The sequence below is a fragment of the Toxotes jaculatrix genome, chromosome 14 (genome assembly GCF_017976425.1).
Source record: "Toxotes jaculatrix isolate fToxJac2 chromosome 14, fToxJac2.pri, whole genome shotgun sequence".
In the NCBI taxonomy this organism is placed as follows: domain Eukaryota; kingdom Metazoa; phylum Chordata; class Actinopteri; family Toxotidae; genus Toxotes; species Toxotes jaculatrix.
The window spans coordinates 11,371,459-11,384,716 of NC_054407.1; positions in this window are offsets into that span (position 1 = coordinate 11,371,459).

A 13,258-nucleotide genomic window follows, 5' to 3' on the forward strand; every position below is an offset into this window, starting at 1 on the left:
AAAAGTCCGAAAAAAGTCAAAAAAATTTTTGACCTCAAAATGTCATAAAAAACGTCATAGTATAGTATGGCGTTTTTTTCGGCCAAAAAAAGTCAAAATTTTTTTGGACCTCAAAATGTCATAAAAAACGTCATAGTATAGTAAGGGGTCAAAATCGGACAAAAAAAGTCAAAAATTTTTTTGACCTCAAAATGTCATAAAAAACGTCATAGTATAGTAAGGCGTCAAAATCGGACAAAAAAAGTCAAACATTTTTTTGACCTCAAAATGTCATAAAAAACGTCATAGTATAGTATGGCGTATTTTTCGGACAAAAAAAGTCCGAAAAAAGTCAAAAAAATTTTTGACCTCAAAATGTCATAAAAAACGTCATAGTATAGTATGGCGTTTTTTTCGGCCAAAAAAAGTCAAAATTTTTTTGGACCTCAAAATGTCATAAAAAACGTCATAGTATAGTAAGGGGTCAAAATCGGACAAAAAAAGTCAAAAATTTTTTTGACCTCAAAATGTCATAAAAAACGTCATAGTATAGTAAGGCGTCAAAATCGGACAAAAAAAGTCAAACATTTTTTTGACCTCAAAATGTCATAAAAAACGTCATAGTATAGTATGGCGTATTTTTCGGACAAAAAAAGTCCGAAAAAAGTCAAAAAAATTTTTGACCTCAAAATGTCATAAAAAACGTCATAGTATAGTATGGCGTTTTTTTCGGCCAAAAAAAGTCAAAATTTTTTTGGACCTCAAAATGTCATAAAAAACGTCATAGTATAGTAAGGGGTCAAAATCGGACAAAAAAAGTCAAAAATTTTTTTGACCTCAAAATGTCATAAAAAACGTCATAGTATAGTAAGACGTCAAAATGTCATAAAAAATGTCATGGTATAGTAAGGCATCAAAATCGGACTAAAAAAGTCAAAACTTTTTTGACCTCAAAATGTCATAAAAAACGTCATAGTATAGTAAGGCGTCAAAATGTCATAAAAAAAGTCATAGTATAGAAAGGCGTCAAAATGTCATAAAAAACGTCATAGTATAGTATGGCGTTTTTTTCGGCCAAAAAAAGTCAAAATTTTTTTGGACCTCAAAATGTCATAAAAAACGTCATAGTATAGTATGGCGTTTTTTTCGGCCAAAAAAAGTCAAAATTTTTTTGGACCTCAAAATGTCATAAAAAACGTCATAGTATAGTATGGCGTTTTTTTCGGCCAAAAAAAGTCAAAATTTTTTTTGACCTCAAAATGTCATAAAAAACGTCATAGTATAGTAAGACATCAAAATGTCATAAAAAATGTCATAGTATAGTAAGGCATCAAAATCGGACTAAAAAAGTCAAGACTTTTTTGACCTCAAATTGTCATAAAAAACGTCATAGTATAGTATGGTGTTTTTTTCGGAAAAAAAAAGTCAAAACTTTTTTTGACCTCAAAATGTCATAAAAAACGTCATAGTATAGTAAGGCGTCAATATCGCACAAAAAAGGTCAAAAAATTTTTTGACCTCAAAATGTCATAAAAAACGTCATAGTATAGTATGGCGTTTTTTTCGGACAAAAAAAGTCAAAAAAATTTTTGACCTCAAAATGTCATAAAAAACGTCATAGTATAGTATGGCGTTTTTTTCGGCCAAAAAAAAGTCAAAATTTTTTTTGACCTCAAAATGTCATAAAAAACGTCATAGTATAGTATGGCGTTTTTTTCGGCCAAAAAAAGTCAAAATTTTTTCTGACCTCAAAATGTCATAAAAAACGTCATAGTATAGTAAGGCGTCAAAATCGGACAAAAAAAGTCAAAATTTTTTTGGACCTCAAAATGTCATAAAAAACGTCATAGTATAGTATGGCGTTTTTTTCGGACAAAAAAAGTCAAAATTTTTTTGGACCTCAAAATGTCATAAAAAACGTCATAGTATAGTATGGCGTTTTTTTCGGACAAAAAAAGTCAAAATTTTTTTGGACCTCAAAATGTCATAAAAAACGTCATAGTATAGTAAGGCGTCAAAATCGGACAAAAAAAGTCAAAAAAAATTTTGACCTCAAAATGTCATTAAAAAACGTCATAGTATAGTAAGGCGTCAAAATCGGCCAAAAAAAGTCAAAATTTTTTTGGACCTCAAAATGTCATAAAAAATGTCATAGTATAGTATGGCGTCAAAATCGGACAAAAAAAGTCAAAAAATTTTTGACCTCAAAATGTCATAAAAAACGTCATAGTATAGAATGGCGTCAAAATCGGGCAAAAAATGTCAAAATTTTTTTTGACCTCAAAATGTCATAAAAAACGTCATAGTATAGTATGGCGTTTTTTTCGGCCAAAAAAAGTCAAAATTTTTTTGACCTCAAAATGTCATAAAAAACGTCATAGTATAGTATGGCGTTTTTTTCGGACAAAATTAGTCAAAATTTTTTTTGACCTCAAAATGTCATAAAAAACGTCATAGTATAGTAAGGCGTAAAAATCGTACAAAAAAAGTCAAAAATTTTTTTGACCTCAAAATGTCATAAAAAACGTCATAGTATAGTAAGGCGTCAAAATCGGACAAAAAAAGTCAAAAAAATTTTTGACCTCAAAATGTCATAAAAAACGTCATAGTATAGTATGGCGTTTTTTTCGGCCAAAAAAAGTCAAAAAAATTTTTGACCTCAAAATGTCATAAAAAACGTCATAGTATAGTAAGGCGTCAAAATCGGACAAAAAAAGTCAAAATTTTTTCTGACCTCAAAATGTCATAAAAAACGTCATAGTATAGTATGGCGTCAAAATCGGACAAAAAAAGTCAAAAAAAATTTTGACCTCAAAATGTCATAAAAAACGTCATAGTATAGTAAGGCGTCAAAATCGGACAAAAAAAGTCAAAAATTTTTTTGACCTCAAAATGTCATAAAAAACGTCATAGTATAGTATGGCGTCAAAATCGGGCAAAAAAAGTCAAAATTTTTTTTTACCTCAAAATGTCATAAAAAACGTCATAGTATAGTATGGCGTTTTTTTCGGCCAAAAAAAGTCAAAATTTTTTCTGACCTCAAAATGTCATAAAAAACGTCATAGTATAGTAAGGCGTCAAAATCGGACAAAAAAAGTCAAAATTTTTTTGGACCTCAAAATGTCATAAAAAACGTCATAGTATAGTATGGCGTTTTTTTTCGGCCAAAAAAAGTCAAAATTTTTTTGGACCTCAAAATGTCATAAAAAACGTCATAGTATAGTATGGCGTTTTTTTCGGCCAAAAAAAGTCAAAATTTTTTCTGACCTCAAAATGTCATAAAAAACGTCATAGTATAGTAAGGCGTCAAAATCGGACAAAAAAAGTCAAAAAAAATTTTGACCTCAAAATGTCATTAAAAAACGTCATAGTATAGTAAGGCGTCAAAATCGGCCAAAAAAAGTCAAAATTTTTTTGGACCTCAAAATGTCATAAAAAACGTCATAGTATAGTAAGGCGTCAAAATCGGACAAAAAAAGTCAAAATTTTTTTGGACCTCAAAATGTCATAAAAAACGTCATAGTATAGTATGGCGTTTTTTTCGGCCAAAAAAAGTCAAAATTTTTTTGGACCTCAAAATGTCATAAAAAACGTCATAGTATAGTATGGCGTTTTTTTCGGCCAAAAAAAGTCAAAATTTTTTCTGACCTCAAAATGTCATAAAAAACGTCATAGTATAGTAAGGCGTCAAAATCGGACAAAAAAAGTCAAAAAAAATTTTGACCTCAAAATGTCATTAAAAAACGTCATAGTATAGTAAGGCGTCAAAATCGGACAAAAAAAGTCAAAATTTTTTTGGACCTCAAAATGTCATAAAAAATGTCATAGTATAGTATGGCGTCAAAATCGGACAAAAAAAGTCAAAAAATTTTTGACCTCAAAATGTCATAAAAAACGTCATAGTATAGAATGGCGTCAAAATCGGGCAAAAAATGTCAAAATTTTTTTTGACCTCAAAATGTCATAAAAAACGTCATAGTATAGTATGGCGTTTTTTTTCGGCCAAAAAAAGTCAAAATTTTTTTGACCTCAAAATGTCATAAAAAACGTCATAGTATAGTATGGCGTCAAAATCGGCCAAAAAAAGTCAAAATGTTTTTGGACCTCAAAATGTCATAAAAAAACGTCATAGTATAGTATGGCGTCAAAATCGGGCAAAAAAAGTCAAAAAATTTTTTGACCTCAAAATGTCATAAAAAACGTCATAGTATAGTAAGGCGTCAAAATCGGACAAAAAAAGTCAAAATTTTTTTGGACCTCAAAATGTCAAAAAAAACGTCATAGTATAGTATGGCGTTTTTTTCGGCCAAAAAACGTCAACATTTTTTTGACCTCAAAATGTCATAAAAAACGTCATAGTATAGTAAGGCGTCAAAATCGGGCAAAAAAAGTCAAAATTTTGTTTGACCTCAAAATGTCATAAAAAACGTCATAGTATAGTATGGCGTTTTTTTCGGCCAAAAAAAGTCAAAAATTTTTTTGACCTCAAAATGTCATAAAAAACGTCATAGTATAGTATGGCGTCAAAATCGGGCAAAAAAAGTCAAAATTTTTTTTGACCTCAAAATGTCATAAAAAACGTCATAGTATAGTATGGCGTTTTTTTCGGCCAAAAAAAGTCAAAAATTTTTTTGACCTCAAAATGTCATAAAAAACGTCATAGTATAGTATGGCGTCAAAATCAGGCAAAAAAAGTCAAAAATTTTTTTGACCTCAAAATGTCATAAAAAACGTCATAGTATAGTATGGCGTCAAAATCGGGCAAAAAAAGTCAAAATTTTTTTTGACCTCAAAATGTCATAAAAAACGTCATAGTATAGTATGGCGTTTTTTTCGGCCAAAAAAAGTCAAACATTTTTTTGACCTCAAAATGTCATAAAAAACGTCATAGTATAGTATGGCGTTTTTTTCGGCCAAAAAAAGTCAAAATTTTTTTGGACCTCAAAATGTCATAAAAAACGTCATAGTATAGTATGGCGTTTTTTTCGGACAAAATTAGTCAAAATTTTTTTTGACCTCAAAATGTCATAAAAAACGTCATAGTATAGTAAGGCGTAAAAATCGTACAAAAAAAGTCAAAAATTTTTTTGACCTCAAAATGTCATAAAAAACGTCATAGTATAGTAAGGCGTCAAAATCGGACAAAAAAAGTCAAAAAAATTTTTGACCTCAAAATGTCATAAAAAACGTCATAGTATAGTATGGCGTTTTTTTCGGCCAAAAAAAGTCAAAAAAATTTTTGACCTCAAAATGTCATAAAAAACGTCATAGTATAGTATGGCGTTTTTTTCGGACAAAAAAAGTCAAAATTTTTTTGACCTCAAAATGTCATAAAAAACGTCATAGTATAGTAAGGCGTCAAAATCGGACAAAAAAAGTCAAAATTATTTTGGACCTCAAAATGTCATAAAAAACGTCATAGTATAGTATGGCATTTTTTTCGGCCAAAAAAAGTCAAAATTTTTTCTGACCTCAAAATGTCATAAAAAACGTCATAGTAAAGTAAGGCGTCAAAATCGGACAAAAGAAGTCAAAAATTTTTTTGACCTCAAAATGTCATAAAAACGTCATAGTATAGTATGGCGTTTTTTTCGGCCAAAAAAAGTCAAAAAATTTTTTGACCTCAAAATGTCATAAAAAACGTCATAGTATAATATGGTGTTTTTTTCGGCCAAAAAAAGTCAAAATTTTTTTGGACCTCAAAATGTCATAAAAAACGTCATAGTATAGTATGGCGTTTTTTTCGGCCAAAAAAAGTCAAAATTTTTTTTGACCTCAAAATGTCATAAAAAACGTCATAGTATAGTAAGACATCAAAATGTCATAAAAAATGTCATAGTATAGTAAGGCATCAAAATCGGACTAAAAAAGTCAAAACTTTTTTGACCTCAAAATGTCATAAAAAACGTCATAGTATAGTAAGGCGTCAAAATCGGACAAAAAAAGTCAAACATTTTTTTGACCTCAAAATGTCATAAAAAACGTCATAGTATAGTATGGCGTTTTTTTCGGCCAAAATTAGTCAAAATTTTTTTTGACCTCAAAATGTCATAAAAAACGTCATAGTATAGTAAGGCGTCAAAATCGACCAAAAAAAGTCAAAAAAATTTTTGACCTCAAAATGTCATAAAAAACGTCATAGTATAGTATGGCGTTTTTTTCGACAAAAAAAGTCAAAATTTTTTTGGACCTCAAAATGTCATAAAAAACGTCATAGTATAGTAAGGCGTCAAAATCGGACAAAAAAAGTCAAAAAAATTTTTTGACCTCAAAATGTCATAAAAAACGTCATAGTATAGTATGGCGTTTTTTTCGGCCAAAAAAAGTCAAAATTTTTTTGGACCTCAAAATGTCATAAAAAACGTCATAGTATAGTAAGGGGTCAAAATCGGACAAAAAAAGTCAAAAATTTTTTTGACCTCAAAATGTCATAAAAAACGTCATAGTATAGTAAGACGTCAAAATGTCATAAAAAATGTCATGGTATAGTAAGGCATCAAAATAGGACTAAAAAAGTCAAAACTTTTTTGACCTCAAAATGTCATAAAGAACGTCATAGTATAGTAAGGCGTCAAAATGTCATAAAAAACGTCATAGTATAGTAAGGTGTCAAAATCGGACAAAAAAACTCAAAAAAAATTTTGACCTCAAAATGTCATAAAAAACGTCATAGTATAGTATGGCGTTTTTTTTCGGCCAAAAAAAGTCCAAATTTTTTTGGACCTCAAAATGTCATAAAAAACGTCATAGTATAGTATGGCGTTTTTTTCGGCCAAAAAAAGTCAAAATTTTTTTGGACCTCAAAATGTCATAAAAAACGTCATAGTATAGTATGGCGTTTTTTTCGGCCAAAATTAGTCAAAATTTTTTTGGACCTCAAAATGTCATAAAAAACGTCATAGTATAGTATGGCGTTTTTTTTCGGCCAAAAAAAGTCAAAATTTTTTTTGACCTCAAAATGTCATAAAAAACGTCATAGTATAGTATGGCGTTTTTTTCGGCCAAAAAAAGTCAAAATTTTTTTGGACCTCAAAATGTCATAAAAAACGTCATAGTATAGTATGGCGTTTTTTTCGGCCAAAATTAGTCAAAATTTTTTTGGACCTCAAAATGTCATAAAAAACATCATAGTATGTAAGGCGTCAAAATCGGACAAAAAAAGTCAAAAAAATTTTTGACCTCAAAATGTCATAAAAAACGTCATAGTATAGTATGGCGTTTTTTTCGGCCAAAAAAAGTCAAAATTTTTTTGGACCTCAAAATGTCATAAAAAACGTCATAGTATAGTATGGCGTTTTTTTCGGCCAAAAAAAGTCAAAATTTTTTTGGACCTCAAAATGTCATAAAAAACGTCATAGTATAGTATGGCGTTTTTTTTCGGCCAAAATTAGTCAAAATTTTTTTGGACCTCAAAATGTCATAAAAAACATCATAGTATAGTATGGCGTTTTTTTCGGCCAAAAAAAGTCAAAAAAATTTTTGACCTCAAAATGTCATAAAAAACGTCATAGTATAGTAAGGCGTCAAAATCGGACAAAAAAAGTAAAAAAAAATTTTGACCTCAAAATGTCATAAAAACGTCATAGTATAGTATGGCGTTTTTTTCGGCCAAAAAAAGTCAAAATTTTTTTGGACCTCAAAATGTCATAAAAAACGTCATAGTATAGTATGGCGTTTTTTTCGGCCAAAATTAGTCAAAATTTTTTTTGACCTCAAAATGTCATAAAAAACGTCATAGTATAGTAAGGCGTCAAAATCGGACAAAAAAAGTCAAAAATTTTTTTGACCTCAAAATGTCATAAAAACGTCATAGTATAGTTAGGCGTCAAAATCGGACAAAAAAAGTCAAAAAAATGTTTGACCTCAAAATGTCATAAAAAACGTCATAGTATAGTATGGCGTCAAAATCGGGCAAAAAAAGTCAAAATTTTTTTTGACCTCAAAATGTCATAAAAAACGTCATAGTATAGTATGGCGTTTTTTTCGGCCAAAAAAAGTCAAAAATTTTTTTGACCTCAAAATGTCATAAAAAACGTCATAGTATAGTATGGCGTTTTTTTCGGCCAAAAAAAGTCAAAATTTTTTTGGACCTCAAAATGTCATAAAAAACGTCATAGTATAGTATGGCGTTTTTTTCGGCCAAAAAAAGTCAAAAATTTTTTTGACCTCAAAATGTCATAAAAAACGTCATAGTATAGTATGGCGTGTTTTTCGGCCAAAAAAAGTCAAAATTTTTTCTGACCTCAAAATGTCATAAAAAACGTCATAGTATAGTAAGGCGTCAAAATCGGACAAAAAAAGTCAAAATTTTTTTTGACCTCAAAATGTCATAAAAAACGTCATAGTATAGTATGGCGTTTTTTTCGGCCAAAAAAAGTCAAAATTTTTTTGGACCTCAAAATGTCATAAAAAACGTCATAGTATAGTAAGGGGTCAAAATCGGACAAAAAAAGTCAAAAATTTTTTTGACCTCAAAATGTCATAAAAAACGTCATAGTATAGTAAGACGTCAAAATGTCATAAAAAATGTCATGGTATAGTAAGGCATCAAAATCGGACTAAAAAAGTCAAAACTTTTTTGACCTCAAAATGTCATAAAAAACGTCATAGTATAGTAAGGCGTCAAAATGTCATAAAAAAAGTCATAGTATAGAAAGGCGTCAAAATGTCATAAAAAACGTCATAGTATAGTATGGCGTTTTTTTCGGCCAAAAAAAGTCAAAATTTTTTTGGACCTCAAAATGTCATAAAAAACGTCATAGTATAGTATGGCGTTTTTTTCGGCCAAAAAAAGTCAAAATTTTTTTGGACCTCAAAATGTCATAAAAAACGTCATAGTATAGTATGGCGTTTTTTTTCGGCCAAAAAAAGTCAAAATTTTTTTTGACCTCAAAATGTCATAAAAAACGTCATAGTATAGTAAGACATCAAAATGTCATAAAAAATGTCATAGTATAGTAAGGCATCAAAATCGGACTAAAAAAGTCAAGACTTTTTTGACCTCAAATTGTCATAAAAAACGTCATAGTATAGTATGGTGTTTTTTTCGGAAAAAAAAAGTCAAAACTTTTTTTGACCTCAAAATGTCATAAAAAACGTCATAGTATAGTAAGGCGTCAATATCGCACAAAAAAGGTCAAAAAATTTTTTGACCTCAAAATGTCATAAAAAACGTCATAGTATAGTATGGCGTTTTTTTCGGACAAAAAAAGTCAAAAAAATTTTTGACCTCAAAATGTCATAAAAAACGTCATAGTATAGTATGGCGTTTTTTTCGGCCAAAAAAAAGTCAAAATTTTTTTGACCTCAAAATGTCATAAAAAACGTCATAGTATAGTATGGCGTTTTTTTCGGCCAAAAAAAGTCAAAATTTTTTCTGACCTCAAAATGTCATAAAAAACGTCATAGTATAGTAAGGCGTCAAAATCGGACAAAAAAAGTCAAAATTTTTTTGGACCTCAAAATGTCATAAAAAACGTCATAGTATAGTATGGCGTTTTTTTCGGACAAAAAAAGTCAAAATTTTTTTGGACCTCAAAATGTCATAAAAAACGTCATAGTATAGTATGGCGTTTTTTTCGGACAAAAAAAGTCAAAATTTTTTTGGACCTCAAAATGTCATAAAAAACGTCATAGTATAGTAAGGCGTCAAAATCGGACAAAAAAAGTCAAAATTTTTTCTGACCTCAAAATGTCATAAAAAACGTCATAGTATAGTATGGCGTTTTTTTCGGCCAAAAAAAGTCAAAAATTTTTTTGGACCTCAAAATGTCATAAAAAACGTCATAGTATAGTAAGGGGTCAAAATCGGACAAAAAAAGTCAAACATTTTTTTGACCTCAAAATGTCATAAAAAACGTCATAGTATAGTATGGCGTTTTTTTCGGCCAAAAAAAGTCAAAATTTTTTCTGACCTCAAAATGTCATAAAAAACGTCATAGTATAGTATGGCGTTTTTTTCGGCCAAAAAAAGTCAAAAAAATTTTTGACCTCAAAATGTCATAAAAAACGTCATAGTATAGTATGGCGTTTTTTTCGGCCAAAAAAAGTCAAAATTTTTTCTGACCTCAAAATGTCATAAAAAACGTCATAGTATAGTAAGGCGTCAAAATCGGACAAAAAAAGTCAAAATTTTTTTGGACCTCAAAATGTCATAAAAAACGTCATAGTATAGTATGGCGTTTTTTTCGGCCAAAAAAAGTCAAAATTTTTTTGGACCTCAAAATGTCATAAAAAACGTCATAGTATAGTATGGCGTTTTTTTCGGCCAAAAAAAGTCAAAATTTTTTCTGACCTCAAAATGTCATAAAAAACGTCATAGTATAGTAAGGCGTCAAAATCGGACAAAAAAAGTCAAAAAAAATTTTGACCTCAAAATGTCATTAAAAAACGTCATAGTATAGTAAGGCGTCAAAATCGGCCAAAAAAAGTCAAAATTTTTTTGGACCTCAAAATGTCATAAAAAATGTCATAGTATAGTATGGCGTCAAAATCGGACAAAAAAAGTCAAAAAATTTTTGACCTCAAAATGTCATAAAAAACGTCATAGTATAGAATGGCGTCAAAATCGGGCAAAAAATGTCAAAATTTTTTTTGACCTCAAAATGTCATAAAAAACGTCATAGTATAGTATGGCGTTTTTTTCGGCCAAAAAAAGTCAAAATTTTTTTGACCTCAAAATGTCATAAAAAACGTCATAGTATAGTATGGCGTTTTTTTCGGACAAAATTAGTCAAAATTTTTTTTGACCTCAAAATGTCATAAAAAACGTCATAGTATAGTAAGGCGTAAAAATCGTACAAAAAAAGTCAAAAATTTTTTTGACCTCAAAATGTCATAAAAAACGTCATAGTATAGTAAGGCGTCAAAATCGGACAAAAAAAGTCAAAAAAATTTTTGACCTCAAAATGTCATAAAAAACGTCATAGTATAGTATGGCGTTTTTTTCGGCCAAAAAAAGTCAAAAAAATTTTTGACCTCAAAATGTCATAAAAAACGTCATAGTATAGTAAGGCGTCAAAATCGGACAAAAAAAGTCAAAATTTTTTCTGACCTCAAAATGTCATAAAAAACGTCATAGTATAGTATGGCGTCAAAATCGGACAAAAAAAGTCAAAAAAAATTTTGACCTCAAAATGTCATAAAAAACGTCATAGTATAGTAAGGCGTCAAAATCGGACAAAAAAAGTCAAAAATTTTTTTGACCTCAAAATGTCATAAAAAACGTCATAGTATAGTATGGCGTCAAAATCGGGCAAAAAAAGTCAAAATTTTTTTTTACCTCAAAATGTCATAAAAAACGTCATAGTATAGTATGGCGTTTTTTTCGGCCAAAAAAAGTCAAAATTTTTTCTGACCTCAAAATGTCATAAAAAACGTCATAGTATAGTAAGGCGTCAAAATCGGACAAAAAAAGTCAAAATTTTTTTTGACCTCAAAATGTCATAAAAAACGTCATAGTATAGTATGGCGTTTTTTTCGGCCAAAAAAAGTCAAAATTTTTTTGACCTCAAAATGTCATAAAAAACGTCATAGTATAGTATGGCGTTTTTTTCGGACAAAATTAGTCAAAATTTTTTTTGACCTCAAAATGTCATAAAAAACGTCATAGTATAGTAAGGCGTAAAAATCGTACAAAAAAAGTCAAAAATTTTTTTGACCTCAAAATGTCATAAAAAACGTCATAGTATAGTAAGGCGTCAAAATCGGACAAAAAAAGTCAAAAAAATTTTTGACCTCAAAATGTCATAAAAAACGTCATAGTATAGTATGGCGTTTTTTTCGGCCAAAAAAAGTCAAAAAAATTTTTGACCTCAAAATGTCATAAAAAACGTCATAGTATAGTAAGGCGTCAAAATCGGACAAAAAAAGTCAAAATTTTTTCTGACCTCAAAATGTCATAAAAAACGTCATAGTATAGTATGGCGTCAAAATCGGACAAAAAAAGTCAAAAAAAATTTTGACCTCAAAATGTCATAAAAAACGTCATAGTATAGTAAGGCGTCAAAATCGGACAAAAAAAGTCAAAAATTTTTTTGACCTCAAAATGTCATAAAAAACGTCATAGTATAGTATGGCGTCAAAATCGGGCAAAAAAAGTCAAAATTTTTTTTTACCTCAAAATGTCATAAAAAACGTCATAGTATAGTATGGCGTTTTTTTCGGCCAAAAAAAGTCAAAATTTTTTCTGACCTCAAAATGTCATAAAAAACGTCATAGTATAGTATGGCGTTTTTTTCGGCCAAAAAAAGTCAAAATTTTTTTGGACCTCAAAATGTCATAAAAAACGTCATAGTATAGTATGGCGTTTTTTTCGGCCAAAAAAAGTCAAAATTTTTTCTGACCTCAAAATGTCATAAAAAACGTCATAGTATAGTAAGGCGTCAAAATCGGACAAAAAAAGTCAAAAAAAATTTTGACCTCAAAATGTCATTAAAAAACGTCATAGTATAGTAAGGCGTCAAAATCGGCCAAAAAAAGTCAAAATTTTTTTGGACCTCAAAATGTCATAAAAAATGTCATAGTATAGTATGGCGTCAAAATCGGACAAAAAAAGTCAAAAAATTTTTGACCTCAAAATGTCATAAAAAACGTCATAGTATAGAATGGCGTCAAAATCGGGCAAAAAATGTCAAAATTTTTTTTGACCTCAAAATGTCATAAAAAACGTCATAGTATAGTATGGCGTTTTTTTCGGCCAAAAAAAGTCAAAATTTTTTTGACCTCAAAATGTCATAAAAAACGTCATAGTATAGTATGGCGTTTTTTTCGGACAAAATTAGTCAAAATTTTTTTTGACCTCAAAATGTCATAAAAAACGTCATAGTATAGTAAGGCTTAAAAATCGTACAAAAAAAGTCAAAAATTTTTTTGACCTCAAAATGTCATAAAAAACGTCATAGTATAGTAAGGCGTCAAAATCGGACAAAAAAAGTCAAAAAAATTTTTGACCTCAAAATGTCATAAAAAACGTCATAGTATAGTATGGCGTTTTTTTCGGCCAAAAAAAGTCAAAAAAATTTTTGACCTCAAAATGTCATAAAAAACGTCATAGTATAGTAAGGCGTCAAAATCGGACAAAAAAAGTCAAAATTTTTTCTGACCTCAAAATGTCATAAAAAACGTCATAGTATAGTATGGCGTCAAAATCGGACAAAAAAAGTCAAAAAAAATTTTGACCTCAAAATGTCATAAAAAACGTCATAGTATAGTAAGGCGTCAAAATCGGACAAAAAAAGTCAAAAATTTTTTTGACCTCAAAATGTCATAAAAAACGTCA